At 37.6% G+C, this 17,170-nt stretch overlaps 1 protein-coding gene and 1 pseudogene across 3 annotated transcripts in view; one reads left to right on the forward strand and one right to left on the reverse strand.

Moving 5' to 3' along the window:
* Window positions 1–17,170, forward strand: part of MAGI3 (membrane associated guanylate kinase, WW and PDZ domain containing 3) — a 245,123-nt gene that overhangs the window by 54,445 nt on the left and 173,508 nt on the right. The window lies entirely within an intron of this gene.
* LOC122900345 lies at window positions 8,519–9,585 on the reverse strand (annotated as a pseudogene).

The raw sequence follows: 17,170 nt of genomic DNA on the forward strand, positions 1-17,170 counted from the left end.
ATTGAGTTTCACCCAAAATGGTTTTTCTTGCCTGGCTTTTAAATAGCTAAATAAATTCTTGACCTTCAGTATAATAATTATAATAACTTCTTTTCATTCTGAGTTACTTACTTTCTCTCTTTCCCCCCATTTGACCCTCAAAAATACTAATGTATAAATTTTGAAGGGTCTGTATTTTCTCAGTTGCCAACCTATTTGAAGCATTTTGAAAATGTACATTTGAATTTTATAACTTGATGCCTGTTGAAATTAAGGACAATTTAGAGAAGTGATTTATTACCTGAAAAGAATTAATGGTACGATTCTCTGTAACATTAGTCATATCATTTAGTTATTTATTCTTTCATTCTTGGTTTAGTCATTCATCTATTGAATAAGTGTTTTTTGAGTGCTTACAATACATCAGTCACTCTGCAAGGTGCTGGTGTTATAGAGAGGAATTAAACATAGTCAATGAGTGGAGGGAGATCTTTATTTTATATTTAAATCTTTAAGGTTTGAAATATTACAGAAGGCTACAATATAAATATTCACCAGACAGAAAAGGGAGAGCAAAGAAGGACTCCATAGGATTTTAACTTTTTCTGGCATCCCACGTAACTATTCTGTGAAATGTAGCAAATGATACTCTTTTTTAAAACTTTTTAAAAATTTTTTAAATTAACATATAATGTATTATTTGTTTCAGGGGTACAGGTCTGTGAATCATCAGTCTTACAAAGTTTACTACACTCACCATAGCACATACCCTCCCCAGTGTCCATCACCCAGCCACCCCATCTCTCCCACTCCTTCCCCTCAGCACCTCTCAGTTTGTTTCCTGAGATTTAAGAGTTTCCCTCTCTGGTTTCATCTTGTTTCATTTTCCCTCCCTTCCCCATGATTAAAAAAAAAAAAAACCCGAAATCTTGCCATTTCCAATGATGTGGGTGGAACTAGAGGGTATTATGCTAAGCAAATGATATTCTCATATTTTGAATTGAAAGTTGAAGGCTATAGATCATTCATAAGTGATGAATTTTTGGAAATGCTAATAGCTTCTGGTTATCAATCTTTAAGTGTCTCATATTTGTTGCAGTGAATATAGAAGTTGAATTAAATGTTGGAAATAATTGTTGAAAAGCATGTATATAAATGTGCATTTTATGACAACTGGTGTCAGATGAATTATTATCTGGGCAGTTCAAAATGATGAATAATTAGAATTCTTGTAGAACAATATAAACTATTTTGATTGCAGATATAGAGAAATTATAGTTTGATCAGAAAAATTTGAAAGACAATAATTTTCCTCACTAACCTTTTTATAATTCAGTATGTTATATAAGACATATACTTTTATCTAAGTGAAATCATATAATTGACCTTCCATATTTTGTTAAGTGTAGAGGACCAAATTAAGACATGAAAACATTAATAAGATAAAAGCAGAAAATTTCTCTATGGCCAGTTGGTTAATAAGAAGGGTAAAGAGGCTACATAGCAGCTCATATATTTATTTTATTTTTTTTGCTTTTTAAAAATTATTTTTATTAACATATAATGTATTATTTGCTCCAGGGATATAGGTCTGTGAATCGTTAGGCTTACACATTTCACAGCACTCACCATAGCACATACCGTCCCCTATGTCCATAACCCAATAACCCTCCCTTTCCCTCCCTACCCCCAGCAACCCTCAGTTTGTTTTGTGAGATTAAGAGTCTCTTACAGTTTGTCTCCCTCCCGATCCCATCTTGTTTCATTTTTTTCCTTCCCTTCCCCCCACAAACCCCCACCCTGCCTCTCAAATTCCTCATATCAAGGAGCTCATATGATAATTGTCTTTCTCTGATTGACTTATTTCACTCAGCATAATACCCTCTAGTTCCATCCACATTGTTGCAAATGTCAAGATTTCATTTCTTTTGATGGCTGCATAGTATTCCAGATATATCTATATATCTATATATCTATATATATATCTCCATCCCACATCTTCTTTATCCATACATCTGTTGATGGACATCTAGGTTCTTTCCATAGTTGGGCTATTGTGAACATTAATGTCCAACATTCAGGTGCATGTGCCCCCTTGGATTACTACATTTGTATCTTTAGGGTAAATACCCAGTAGTGCGATTGCTGGGTCATAGAGTAGCTCTATTTTCAACTCCATGCTGTTTTCCAGAGTGGAGCAGCTCATATATTTAAAGCCTAAGTGATTTTTATTCTCTGTTTTTATTTACACATGATTAATGAATTAATCCATAGGTCAACAAGGAGGTTTAAAGTATTCAAAATTAAAAGCTAGGCTATTTGGGAGGGGGTTTAACTTTTTCGTTTACGTAAAATGGAAAGGACGTTATTTAAGTATTGATCTGGGTAATGTTACTACTTTATTGGAATGTGAAATGGTGCTTTTCCCCTTCCCGGTAATCCTTTAATTAACATCCTTTCTTTTTTTTTTCTTTTCTTTCTTTTTTTTTTTTTTTTCTGTATTGTTGGAACACTTTGGGGATGGAATTATAGCTGTATAAGTTATATTGTTATATTAAAGCAAGGTCACTCTTAAAATTCTGAATTATAGCTTTTGAAAAGTTTTGTTTAAAAAGCAGTCTGAATGAAGGTCTCTTTGAAGCCCATTTCCATTTTGTACTGAAGAGTTCTACACTCCAAACTGCTCCTTGGAAAGGCACTAATTATTTTAGTCTGATATTTGCTTTGAATAGATGAATTAGATACTGTATCTTACTCAGTCTCTACTCCCAAGGTGGAGTGTCCTGTGTGGATGTCTGTGTAATATACAAAAAGTACATAGATCATCCTTTCTTCCCCTAAGACATTTCATGTTTTATGAAGATATATATGTGCATCTATAGCGTGATTTGAACTTGATATTAATAAAGAATTCAAATAAGAATAAAACCAATATTGTACCACATATCATAAGGCTGTTCTAAACTAAGGTAATTAAAAGTAACAATCTTAGCGATCTAATTCCTTTGATTTTTTTCCTTTTTCTCCCTACCCTCATTCTTGGCCTACTTTTTACATAACTATTTTTTTTTTTTTACTTAACTTTATGTAACTATTGCTTAATATAAGTATTGTTTAAATTTCAAAATTCCTTTTTTAATCTTTACAAGCTTGGAATTCAACTTGTCCTTCTCTATTAATGTTTAATAAGAAGAGTAGAGTTGGAATTAGAGCAAGCACATGTTCCCTTTTAAGTGGATTACTACTGCCTTCATTCATTACTCATTAAACAGCCTGATTTTTCTAGTCCCTTGCTTTCTTCCCTTCTTTCTTTTTCTTGCCTATCTCATTGTCTTATAATTACTTTGTGTTTTTTAGATTCCCCCCTCCTCTCCAGATAGTAGAAGTGGAAAGAAGGTAGGACTTAGGGATTACTTGATTTTCATTCACTGATTTATTAAACTATGTCTGCCACTGGCAGGAATATCTGTGTACTACCTTTGTGTATATTGAATGATACATAAAGCTATAATTCAGTTACTCTTTCAGTCCAAAACCATATAGAATTAATTTCTTTCTCCTACTTGTATTTGGAGCAGTATAGTTAATAGTTGCGAAGTTCAGAGGCTTGTCACACTTGTTCTAGTTGTATGCTGCCTTTTTTGTTGTCAAATCTTTCTTCAGTATACCCACTTGACCCTCACTGGCAACCATCCTTTTTTAAAACAGTTTTTCTTTCTTTTTTTGAGATTATTTATTTATTTATTTGTCAAAGAGAGAGAGAGAGAGAACACGCACAGGCAGAGGGAACAGCGGCAACTCCCTACTGGGCAGGGAGCCTGATGTAGGACTCAGTCTCAGGTCCCTGGGATGATGACCCCAGGCAGCTGAAGGCAGCTGCTTAACTGATGGAGCCACCCAGGCATCCTGCAATCATCCTTTTTTTTAATATAAGGACTTTTATAATCTGTTTCTTGCCCAACCCTCCAGCCGCTTCTCTGGTCACTCTTCGTTATTAGGCCCAACTGTACTGAGCTACGTGTAGTTCCTGAAGTATATCTTGTTTTCTCTTACATCTGTGCCTTTGTATATACTGTTCCTCCACCTGGAGCATCCTTGTGCTGTTGCCCTGCTCTTTCTCATCACCCAGCAAGCTCCTTGAACCATGTTCAGAGGTCATTTCGTTCAATTACTTCATGACACCTCTTCCTCTTGGGCTTCCCCAGCATCATCTCTGAGCCTCTAAGATGACTCTACAGTATTGTTTGCAGCTCGCTGGGCTAAGAGCTTTGTGAGAACACAAATGGACTCTTCTCTCCATGCTTTGCACAGAGCACTTAAATGACAGAAGGAGAAGGGAGAGAACACTGAAGTTTGAGTGTCTCATATGTCCGGAAACACATGTAGTTCTTTGGGAAACAGTTCAATGAGTTCTGTTGCCACAACAGTTCGCAAGGCCATGTCATTATCTCCATTTTATAGTTCAGCAACCTGAAGCTGATTTGTCCAGTGATGTTCGGGAAGTGGGAGAGTCCGGATTTGAACCCAGGCGTGGTTTGATTTCAGTCTCTGGTGATTTCTTTTTACCACGCAGATGGCATGAGTGATTGACAATGAGCAGTGGTACAAGGCAGTGGGAGGAACACGAGCCTGGACAGCAGAAGGATCTGGGTTTGAATTCTAATCTGCCCTTTAACCAACTGTCGGCAAGTTTCACCATCTCAGAAATCTCCGCTTTCTGTTTTTAAGAGTGTTGCTAATGACGTTACCTACTTCAGGAAATCGCTGGGAGCATTAAATAAAATCTTATAGGAAGAGGGTTTTGAATCGGATAGCACTATATATAGCTATAAGCAAAAGAAAGACTAACAAAGGTTCAAGCAAAGACAGATTTTAAACCGCTTCCTATAATAAGAAGTCTGGAGATAGGTCGTCTTCAATGACTGAAGTTTCTTTTTCTCCTAGTCACAGGGCGTGTGTGAAGTCTCTGGCATCATATCAAAAGCCAGAGAAAGTGAGGAGGCGTGGACTACAGTAATGACTTAACTGTTCTCCTCACCACAGTCCTGCCATTGCCCCAGCTAGGAGAGAGAACGATTTCTTTTTAATATTCATATTTTGAGTTTCAGTTATTTTTCCATTAAAGCATCACTCAGAGAGCTTAGAGATATATATGTAAAGAATAATGTCCAATGACTCATATTGAGTTTCATGCTTTGGCTCAATTGTGTTTTACAAATTTATGTTAATGCCAGATTTTCTACAACTTAGATTCACTGAATGGTTTTTAGTTACTCAGAAGCCACTGATAATTCTGTAAAATAATAATAAACATAATGATGGTGATCAAGTTTAGCTTCCAAATATTGAGAGGCATATATGCTTTACTGTGACAACCCGTAGAAGCTGTTTTGAGGTAGATGAAGAAAAGGCAGAAGATATGTTGAGAAGCAGATGTTGTATGACTGAAGTACCCAGCTGTGTACTAACAAAATGTATCTCATGCTGATTAGTTAACAATTCTTTGGCAGTCAGAGACATATGTAAAGCAGTAAGCACAGCACAGGGAAATAAAAAAAAAAATTAAAAGCATTTTCTAAGCTTAAAACATTGGCAGTGTCTAGTCTACCATCTGTGTTACCGAAAAGTTGATTTTGTTGTGGGTAAGTCATACCAAGGTCACTTCCAAAACAAACAAAATTGTTAACCCATAGAGTCTTCATCTCAAATTAGTATCACATGTCTTGGCATTTTGAACTAGTGAAAAATGTTATAAATTTGGGTGCATATAAACATAATAATTTTATATTGGTTCTTCTGTATGTCTGTTATGAATCAGGTTTTTGTTTGTTTGTTTGTTTTGTTTTTGTTCAGTTCTTGTTTGAATTTTTTTAGGTCAAATCTATCAGTTATTTTAAAATTTTCTGTCAAAATGCTTCTTGGCCTAATTTAGATGTATGGCCATTTAAATACAAACGGAAGCACCACTGACCCTTCTTGTCATGGTCTTCTGGTAAGAAGGGCAGGGCTTTCTTATCCTAGAAGTCCTCCTCCTTTGATTGAATAGATGGTAGTCTGTAGGATGGCCTACTTAGGCTAAAAGTTCACTTCTTAGTACTTAAAATAATCTTGTTCCATTTTCCCTTACAGGAGTAAAAACTGAAAACTTATATCCATAGATTATTTCTATATACTACATCAGCTCTTTGTAATTAGTTTCTTTTGGCTCAGCAATTTTCTTCCTCACTAATTAGAGATGTTGCAAACCACAACTTGGGATTTTCTTAGAAGTAAAATGAAATATCTTAAAACTTTATAGAAATCAAGGCTGATAAAATTTGTCTGAAGTGAAAACAAAAAGTATAATCAAACATTTATTAATATGTGGGTGTGATGAAATTTGCACAAAATTAATAAGCTTTGGTATTCATATTCCTAATTAATGGTGCGCAGTAACTGGAAAACATACTTTTGCTTTGATTCAAAAACTAAATGAAGATAGTTTTTATAATACTGTGGATCCAGAAGGAGATCCTTTCATTAAAGTATTAAAGTTTCTTTATATATAGCTTATTTTTTTAAAGATTTATTTATTTATTTCAGAGAGAGTTAGAGTACACATGAGAAAGTGTGGGGGGTGAGGGGAGGGAGAGAGAGTCTTAAGCAGACTTTGCATTGAGCATGGAGCTCAATGCAGGGCTTGATCTCATGACCCTGAGATCATGACCTGAGCCAAAACCAAAATTTGGACACTTAACCGACTGAGCCACCCAGGTACCCCAATATAGAACTCATTTTTAAACTAAAAGCTAGGATTCTGAGAGCCTTGGCATCCCACATAATTTATAATATTGTTCTGGTTATGATAGCTACAAAAACTTTTGCTTATTGGCTGGTCTTATTTTTGCCTATATATCTTTGTTTTTGATTGGAGTTGAAATATTTTATGCACAGAATGTTGTAGTGTTTGCCTTTTTGAGTACAGAGAGAGAAACTTTGTTTTGGTTAAATACCATTCTGGCAGTACCATAGGGAGCTTAGATTAGAAGTGGACAGAGGGAAGGATGTGTGCAGTCAAAGGAGTGAATTATAAAAAGAAAGAGAGGGAAAGTAGTGGTCATTATTGGCATTTAGAAGTTACCGCAGAGTCTTCTAGATACTCCATTAATTCATATAGTATCTTTGTGAACTGGGGTCTTACCGAGAAAGAAATAAGGCTTCTGCAGTGTCTGGGTGGCTCAGTCAGTTAAGCATCTGCCTTTGGCTCAGGTCATGATCCCATGATCCTCAGGCCATGATACCCCCATGTCCTGGGATAGAGCCTTTGTCAGGCTCCCTGCTCAGTGGGGAGTCTGCTTTTCCCTATGCCCCTCCTCTTGCTCATGCTCACTTTCTCAATAAATAAGTAAAATCTTAAAAAAAAAATATATATATATATATACATATATATAATAAAGCTTCTTAAAATTGTTATTTTCTCTCAATTATATTTATTTCTCAAAATGAAGAAAAGTGTTAATTAAATTTCAGTAATAAATATTTTAGGAATATATTTACTTGATTAAAAACAATTTTAAGGGGCGCCTGGGTGGCTCAGTGGGTTGAGCCTCTGTCTTCTGCTTGCGTTATGATCTCAGGGTCCTGGGATCGAGCCCCATATCAGGCTCTCTTCTCAGCAGGGGGTCTGCTTCCCCCTCCCCCCCCACCTGCCTTTCTGTCTGCTTGTGATCTCTCTCTGTCAAATAAATAAATAAAATCTTAAAAAGTTTTTTTAAAAATTATCATTAAGGACAAATTTTCATATTTAAAATTTGTCATGTCAATTGTACTCAAATTTTTTTTAATTTCAGAAAAGACAAATAAAAATTTATCATATCATAGGAAAATAATTTGAGTTTTCCTAAAATTCTGTACTTATTTTTTAAACAAGAGTTTTATTTATTTGTCAAAGATTTACTTATTTATTTTAGAGAGAGAGAGTGACTGAGCAGGAGTGGGAGGGGCAAAAGGAGAGGGAGAGAAAATCTCAAGCAGACTCCCCATTGGGCGTCGAGCCTGACATGGGGCTTGATCTCACAACCCTGAGATCATGAGCTGATCCAAACCAAGAGTCAGACACTTAACTGACTGTTGCTACCCAGGTGCCCCTAAAGAAGAGTTTTAATGATACTTGTTGAAAACCTGTGTTATAACCATCTCCACTACATTGCATTACATCCTTTTAATTTTTATCCCAATAATTTCAAATTTTCCAAAACATAAGGATAGGGATAGAAGGAAGTTTTATATAAGGACTCAGTTTTGTTAAGCAAATGAAGAGTATGAATAGCATTTGTATACTTATTTTTTTGCTGGGTACAGTATACTTTATTAATGATACATGACAAGGTAGGACTCCCCAAGCTCCTCCTCTTCTTCAGTGGGTCTGGGACAGAAATTGAAAACTGTGGAGGTCAGGGGATTCTCAGGTATGAGTTGGGGCAAGGACTTCCCAGCAGCTGAGGGCTTCTGTCTTCATTTTGTTCTTGCTGGGACTGGTGGACTGGTGGTCAAGGGGCTCTTATTCCTTGGAGGCCATGGAGACCATTAGGTCCACCACCTGTTGCTGCAGCCAAATTCATCGTCCTACCAGGAAATGAGCCTGACAAAGTGGTCATTGAAGGCAATGCCATCCCTGGCATTGAAGGTGGAAGAGTGGGTGTCACTGTTAAAGTTCCAAGAGATAAACTGGTCCTCAGTGTAACCCAGGGTGCCCTTGAAGGGGCCTCTCTGATGTCTCTTTCACTGCCTTACTGATGTCATTGCATTTGGCAGCTTTCTCTAGGCAACAGGTCAGATCCATGACCGACACGTTGAGGGTGAGGACTCAGAAGGTCATGCCAGTGAGCTTTCTGTTCAGCTCAGGATAGCTTTTCCTGCAGCCTTGGTGGCACCAGTAGAAGCAGGGATGGTGTTCTGGACAGCTCCTTACCCATCATGCCACAGCTTCCTAAAGAGGCCATCCCCTGTCTTCTGGGTGGCAGTGATAGCGTGGAGTCATAAGTCCTGAGTTCCTCCATGATTCCAGAGTTGTCAGGGATGACGTTGGCCAAAGGGGTCAAGCAGTTGGTAGTGCAGGAAGCACTGCTGACAATCAGTTGTCATACTTCTCATGGTTCACGCCCATCACAAACATGGAGGCATCAGTGGGAGGGGGAGAGATGATGACCCTCTTGGCCCCACCCTTCAAGTGAGCCCCAGCCTTCTCCATGGTAGTGAAGACCCCAGTGGACTCCACAACATACTCAGCATCAGCATCACCCCATTTGAATGTGGCAGGATATCACTTCTGAAAGATGGAGATGGGTTTTCCATCGGAAAAAAACAAATTTCCCGTTCTCAGCCTTGACTGTGCTATTGAATTTGCCAAGGGTGGAATCATCCTGGAACATGTAGACCATGTAGTGGAGGTCAATGAGGGGTCATTGATTGTGGCAGTATCCACTTTGCCAGAGTTAAAAGCAGCCCTGGTAATCAGGTGCAAAAAATAGCCAAATCCATTTACTCCGAACTCCACCATCGTGTCTTGGGGACTCAGCTGGCACTGCACCAGAAGGTGTGGCTGTGTGTCGAATGGGGAGGAGTAGAGAGCCAGTATTTAATTTATTAACATACTCATGCTATGCATATCAATGACTGGTGTGACTTTTGGGATGTTTCTTCATTCTGTGGGTCTTTGTTTTCTCACCTGGAAAATAAATGAAAAAAGAAAAAAAAATAAATGACATATATTACATGAACTCTAAACATCATATTTAGGAGACAGTAGATTTTTTATTCAGTCCAAATCCTATAGCAAGGTGTTCAAGACCTTTCATAGCTAGACATCTTTAGCTATATTTTAATTTAATTTACTTTAACAAATTTTGTTGTATTCCCCATTCTCTAGACTTACAGATTCTGTCTGTGGGGCACAAGCAGAAATGTAGTATACTTAGCTAATCTCCACGCTTATCCCCATTTACAGTTCTTCCTGTGTTTCCTGTCCTGGTCAGTGGGATTACTGTTAACCTTGTCATCCTCTGTGGCATGCACAATGCTGAGTGCTTTACATGTCTCCTTTTCTAATTCATCCTCACGACAACCCTGGTATGTTGACAATATTATTACCTGCATTTTACAGAGGAAACAGAAACCCATAGAGATGAAGTCATTGCCCAGCTGAAATGAGTCCGAGCCAAACCTCTCACCCAGGAGTGTTCTCAAGCCTTAACTTCTAGGTGATACTGCCTTCTCTCTGCGCAGCCTCCCAAGTCCTTTTGGTTCTACCTCGTAAATAAGTCTCAAGAGCTTTTCCTCACTTGCCCTTCCCTTGCTATTACTTTAATTTAGATTCTTCATCCTCATCATCCAGACTATTGTGAGTCTCCTCTTCGGGGTTCCTGTAACTCTTCTCTCCTTGTTTAACATAGGAGTAGATGGTTCAGATCATTTAATGCTTTCCTTACTACCTATTGGTTAAACTGTAAGATTCTCAACATTTATAGTCTGTCCCCAGTTTATTTTAGCTGCTCACTTTCCTCTTGCATTACACTGTAGACTTCTTGAGACTGGGGATATCTTTGTATTCCTTGCAATATTGTGGACATAATTGCTTAGAGAACTGTTGTTGACTTAATGAGGTAGACCTTGGCAGGTTCTTGGCTTGGCAATTCAGAAAATACTTTGCTAGAATTAAAATGAATTACTCTGTGTAGTAGCTATAGTAAGGTTATTTTAGTATATTAATAATTCACACATTATTATTTTAATGTAGTAATAATTCATGTAGTCCTCCAGTAATATTAATTTGAATTAATAAGATTTTAAGTTATTACCTGCAGCTGTCTCAAGTTCCTGTAGAATTCTTTTTTCCAGAAGGGAATTAATAGAATTGAGACATAGCAAAAGTGTACATACACATCAGATCTGGGACATTCATTATGGTACAGAATAAAAATTAATAGTTATCGGCTTCTTGGTAGGAATTTGAGTAAAAAATTTATGGTATTTACTTTGTGTAAATAAGTCTGTAATCAGGATCTTTTACTGTATTCAAAATGTACCAGTGATTCATGAACCACTCTAAGGGATAATGTGGATGGATAACTGGCATAATCCTATACTTGGTTTTGTTTTAATTTCCATCACGTCTTTTTAAGTCTTTTTTAATCAGAACTTTTGGCAGCTGCATTGAAACATGGTAAAAGTTATTGGCTGCCAGTTGTGACATTATTTTTAATAGAAATGTTTACATCATAAAAAGTTTCTTAACAAATATATAGGTGGGTAAGTTTCCATGATAGATAAAATATTTAAAAATAGTCTTCATTTTGTATCTCTGTGTTAATAACTGTATTTTTTTGTGTGTTTACTCATGACTTAAAAACATTGAGATATAATTCACATATAGTAAAATTTACCATTTTATAGATTGTACTTCAGTGGCTGTTAGTCTATCCAAAGAGATGTATAGCCATCATCGATCTATAATTCCAGGAGATTTTTTTTTACCACCCCACAAAGAAATCAGTGCCCTTTAGCAGGCACTTCCCTTTCTTGTCTCTAGCCAGCCCCTGGCAGCAAGTGATCTACTCTGTCCCTATCGATTTGCCTGTTCTGGACATTTCATATAGATTTACACAGTATGTGGCCTTTTGTGTCTGGGCTTCTTTCACTTAGCATGTTTCCAAGGTTTATCCATGTCACAGCATGTAGTAGTTCTTCATTACTTTTTCTAGTGGAATCCTGTTCCTCTCTATGGCTTTGACACATTGTGGTCATCTGTTCATCAGTTGATGGGCATCGGAGTTTCCGCTTTTTGACTATTATAAATAATGTCATTCTGAACATTTGTACACAAGTTTTTACGTGAATATATGTTTTCTTTCTCTGGGATATAATCCTAGCAGCAGAATTGCTGAGTCATATGGTTAAGTCTGTGTTTAGCCATTTGAGAATATGATAGACTGTTTTCTAAAAGTGACTGCAACATCTTGCATTCCTGCCAGCAGAGCAATGTCTAAGGAGTCCCATTCTTCCATATCCTCGCCAACACTTGTTATTGTATGTCTTTTTGATGATAGCCATTCTAATGGGGGAGGCATGATCTCTAAGATAAGTGAGTTTTCTTATAACATAGTATTAAATTAATGAAGGAATAATTATTTTCCAATTTGCAGAAAACTAACTCAATTTATATTTTCTTCCATAACTATTATTAAATAATTGATACCTATTAATTACACCAGCTCCAGATACATAAAATTAAATGTCCTTTAAAAAAATCATACACATAAATTTTCATAAATGTATTTGGTACTCCATCTCCTAAATACATGTGAGAACTGCTAATTCTCTAATTTTTTATACACTTAAGGCATAAGTGCTTAAGCCTACAGAATACTTAGTTTTTCTTTCATTGTTCATGTTGATTGTGAAAGAACAATTCTCTTGTCAATATATTCACACTGATTCAAATAGGATTAGAAGTGTAATTGAAAATAACATTTTAAGTCTTTTAAAAATACAGAAATGTTGCATTTTAGTAGTTTCACAGAAATGGGTAGTGCAACTTTAATGAAATGAAAATAAGCTATAATAAGAAATGTCTTGTGCTAGTTTTGGTAGTACTCACTGTATTTTAAGTAGGCAAATGCTAGTAAAGAATGAGCTAATTATGCTTGTAATCATTTTCTTCAAATGAACTGAGACAGATGCAAGAAGCGTCTTTATTTTATTTATTTATTTATTTTTTTAAGATTTTATTTTATTTATTTGAGAGAGAGAGACAGTGAGAGAGAGCATGAGCGAGGAGAAGGTCAGAGGGAGAAGCAGACTCCCTCCCCATGGAGCTGGGAGCCTGATGTGGGACTCGATCCCGGGACTCCAGGATCACGCCCTGAGCCGGAGGCAGTCGTTTAACCAACTGCGCCACCCAGGCGTCCCCAAGAAGCGTCTTTAAAGACAGTGTAGAAAGAAAGCAGTTAGAACTTCAAATCCTTCTCTGTGCTGAAAGTCATGCTTGGGCTTTTTGTTGATTGTGTGTGAGTGTGACACAGAGAGAGAGAGAGCGAGAGAGAGAGCATATACAGCTGATTTGACTAATTTTCTCAAATACTTCTTGAGGACGTATATAAGAATAAGGATTAAGTTTTAATATTAAAATAGGGCTAACATGGGGCCTGGGTGGCTCAGTGGCTTAAAGCCTCTGCCTTTCCGCTCAGGTCGTGGTCCTGGGGTCCTGGGATCAAGCCCCACATTGGGCTCTCTGCTCGGCAGGGAGCCTGCTTCTTCCTCTCTCTCTCTGCCTGCCTCTCTGCCTACTTGTGATGTCTGTCAAATAAATAAATAAATAAATAAATAAATAAATAAAATGGGGTAGCGTGATTACTTAGTAAAGATCCTTTCTTTACCCAAGCTGCTGATTGGAGTTAAGTACCTGGTAGGCCTCAATCCATGCCTCTCCTTTAATAGTACCAGTCACCAGTGTTCCTAAGGTTGTGCAAGCAGAATGGTCTGTATTCTTGTATATAATGGGTAGGAAAAGTTTTTAATTGACAACTAATCTGTGTGTGGTAGTACATCTATATTCTTTCCCTTATCTGTTAGTAGGTATCATAGCCCTTAGGTTGCTAAGACATGTCTGCTCGGAATAAGAGTGGTATTTCTTCATATAGATGACCCTCATTTCTTTTAAAGTAACGATTTACGGGGCACCTGGGTGGCTCAGTTGGTTGAGGGACTGCCTTCGGCTCAGGTCATGATCCTGGGGTCCTGGGTTCAAGCCCTACATCGGGTTCCCTGCTTAGCTGGGAGTCTGCTTCTGTCTCTCCCTCTGCCCTTCCCTCCTATGCCTGCACGTGTTCTCTCTGTCTCTCAAATAAATGAGTAAAATCTTAAAAAAAAAATAAAGTAGTGGTTTATGTTACTAACCAAATACATTAAAAAGTTTTATTTTTTCACTAAGTAATCTCTGTGCTCAACACAGGGCTCAAACTCACAGCCCCAAGATCAAGGGTCTCATGCTCTACCGACTGAGCCAGCCAGTGCCCCAGTCCAAATGCATTCTTTTAAAGTTACATTAGTTGCTTAGAAGAAAACATTTTGCAGTGGCAGGTGGCCATAATGTGACATACTGGTTGGTAAAGGATCAGTGCTAACATAGGTGCCCAGGTGGAATAAAATGGTTAAGCAGAAGCTGATCATGATTGGTGTTAAGAGTGACGTCACAGTGGCCTGGCAGATGAGGCATGAGTCCTGAGTTCCTTCATTCAGTCTCATGTTAGGGCAGGAAATGAATTCTTTGTAAGGGTTTTATTACTTTTGGGGTGTGCGTGCACGCGCGCGTGCGCGCGCGTGTGTGTAGGCTCCCATCTTTAAGTCATATAATGTTAAGAAAGACAAGATAACCTATCTAGAAGATTTGGGGGTTGGAGCTGCATTTTTCATCATTGTAACATCTTGGGGTTATAATTCTAAACAATTGGAAGGACATCCATTCACAATGACTTGGAAATTATGCGGAGATTCTCTGCAAATATATTCTTTCTTTCGGTCCATTCAGTTAATATCTGTATTCAATTTGCTGATTGTTTTTTAGGAGAAAATTGGGTCTGCCTAAGTGAAATTGGTTTGGCCTTTGTATTTAGGGAGGCTCTTCTCAAGTTTTGTTATCAGGATTAGGTCAGTCTATAGAATGAGCTGATTAACTTTATATAGGGATTATGTATTCTGTTAGGCTTTAACTTCTAAAAATGAACTCATCCTAAACGACTTTGAGGGTGTATAGATAAGTGACTGGTTTTCCACCCTCCGGCTTTGAGTCTTTTCATATCGTCTTTGTCTTCTTAAAATACTTTCTGTAATATGTAGTTTTCCTAGAGCCAAAGCTCTGTAAATTTTAAAATCTTTAAAATAAGTTTGTGTACAGTATTACAGACTTTTTAAAAAATATTTTATTTATTTATTTGTCATAGAGAGCCAGTGTGCTCACTGGGGAGAGCAGGGGGAGTGAGTGACAGGCAGAGGGAGAGGGCAAAAGCAGACTCCCCACTGAGCAGGGAGCCAGAGGCAGGGCTCAGTCCCAGGGCCCCAGGATCATCATGACCTGAGCTGCAGGCAGACACTTAAGCTACTGAGCCACAGAGGCCCCCCAGTATTAGAAACTTTCAAAAAATTTCCCATATATGCAGTTATATCACTCTTTCATTCCTGATGTTCCATAAGGCTCACTTTTTGATACCAGTCTTCCTGAAAGTGTCATAATGAAGGTCACTACAAGAACAATGTTTTACTTCAGGTTTTTGTCCCTCATAAAGAGATCAACATCATTTAAGGAGGCTTTTTTGAGGCAGAGGTGGGCAGAAAGAAAGCAGTTAGAACTGCAAGGAGTTATAATTCCCCTGGGGATATAGCATTAACAGGAGAAAATCCTCCCCAATATTTTTTTCTCTGTATAGTGGGATTGTGGGTGGTTTTTATTCTCTAGCATTTTCTTCTCTATTTTGATACATTTTCTACAGAGAAAATAAACACATAGCAGAAATAAAGGTGATCTTAATTGCCATAGCAGTGTGTCTGTACACACTAGTTTTTCCCTCTTTGCCCACATCCCGTTGTCAGTCCCCTGACTGGTTAAGCAGAAATGAGGATAGATGGATAATGAATGTTTCTTCATGATTGCTTTCTTAGCTCCCAACAGGGATTCTGAAGTATTCCATTTAATAAAGTAGCCAATTACAGACATACTGAAATGATCATCTTTTTGCTCTGGAGGGATGGTCTTTGCTTACAGAGAGGAGAGAGAGATCCCAGTGTCTCTCTTTTCCTGAAAAGAAGTGTAAACTGTTGATTTCTCTTTTTCCTGCCAAGAGAGGACCTTGCTTACTTCTCCCAACTTTCCGTTTCGGGAAGAGGGAGGAGTAAGAGAGACAGGAGGTAAACTGAGTACAGTTAGCACTAATTGCAGTAAGGTTCCTGTCCTGGAGATCTGGTGTGCAATTTTTAGGTAGTCAAAGTATGTAGCCATAAGGGATTCTATTTGGGAATTAAAGTGCAGTGAAGTCATTTGGCATCAATTCATTTTGGAGTTTTGAGACAATTAACTGTCTCACTGCAGAACTTTAATTTGAAATCTGTTTTGAGGATTGATGACCTCTCAGAAAAATCTCCCTGTAACTATTCCTTTAGGACGTCAGATTTAGCCAAGTGTTCATGTGTTAATTCTACTGGATTAGTTTCTGTGCATATGCGTACACACACACTGAAATCTCATTGTCCTCTGAACATGTTATGTTTTAACTGTTTGACCTCTTTTTATATGCTGTTATGAGACATGAGGGTGCAGATGTGGTACTTTGAGTTTTACCTTGACATTAAAGGTATTCTCTTTTTTCTTTAATCTCTAAGAGTATACTAAAGCCTTTGCAGTGACTTCTGATACAGGACAATCTCTTAGAAGTATGGCATTAGTATTTTATAGTGACAAAAAGAGAGTCACAAACACCGTAGATACGTATTTTTTTCCTCTGTTGCTTCGAATAGGATTATACAACCTCTAGGGTGATGTGCCAATTCAGCAAAATGGCACAGACCAAAAAGTAAGGAGGTTAAAGGAAGATGAAGGAGAAACAAACAAACAAACAAACAAAAATAGGACAAAAGAAAACCCAAGATGAGAAAGATTCATTGACATAGTATTACTCAAGGACAGGAAAAGGTTTTTTTTTTTTTTCCCTCACTATCGGCAAAGAATATAGCAAGGATTTTCACTTTGATTATTCATTATTAAGCAAATGAAAGTGGCCAGAGTGGACCTTTAAAAAAAATCCCAATAAAATATAGGAACCCATAGCAAATCTAATAGAGGAAAAGAGAAGGAAATGACTATACAAAAAAGGAACAAAATGACTGTACAAAAAAAAAGGAACATTAGGGGAGGTGCCTGGGTAGCTCAGTTAAATGTCTGACCCTTGATTTCAGCTCAGGTCATGATCTCAGGGATGTGAGATTGAGCCCGGTGTCAGGTTCTGTGCTGGGTGTGGAGCCTGCTTAAGATTCTCTCTCTTCTCCCACCCTGGAAAACAGTACGGAGGTTCCTCAAAAAGTTAAAAATAGAGCTACCCTACAACCCAGCAATCAGACTACTAAGTATTTACCCAAAGGATACAAACATAGTGATCTGAAGGGGCAC

The sequence above is a fragment of the Neovison vison genome, chromosome 2 (genome assembly GCF_020171115.1).
Source record: "Neovison vison isolate M4711 chromosome 2, ASM_NN_V1, whole genome shotgun sequence".
NCBI classification, from domain to species: Eukaryota; Metazoa; Chordata; class Mammalia; order Carnivora; family Mustelidae; genus Neogale; species Neogale vison.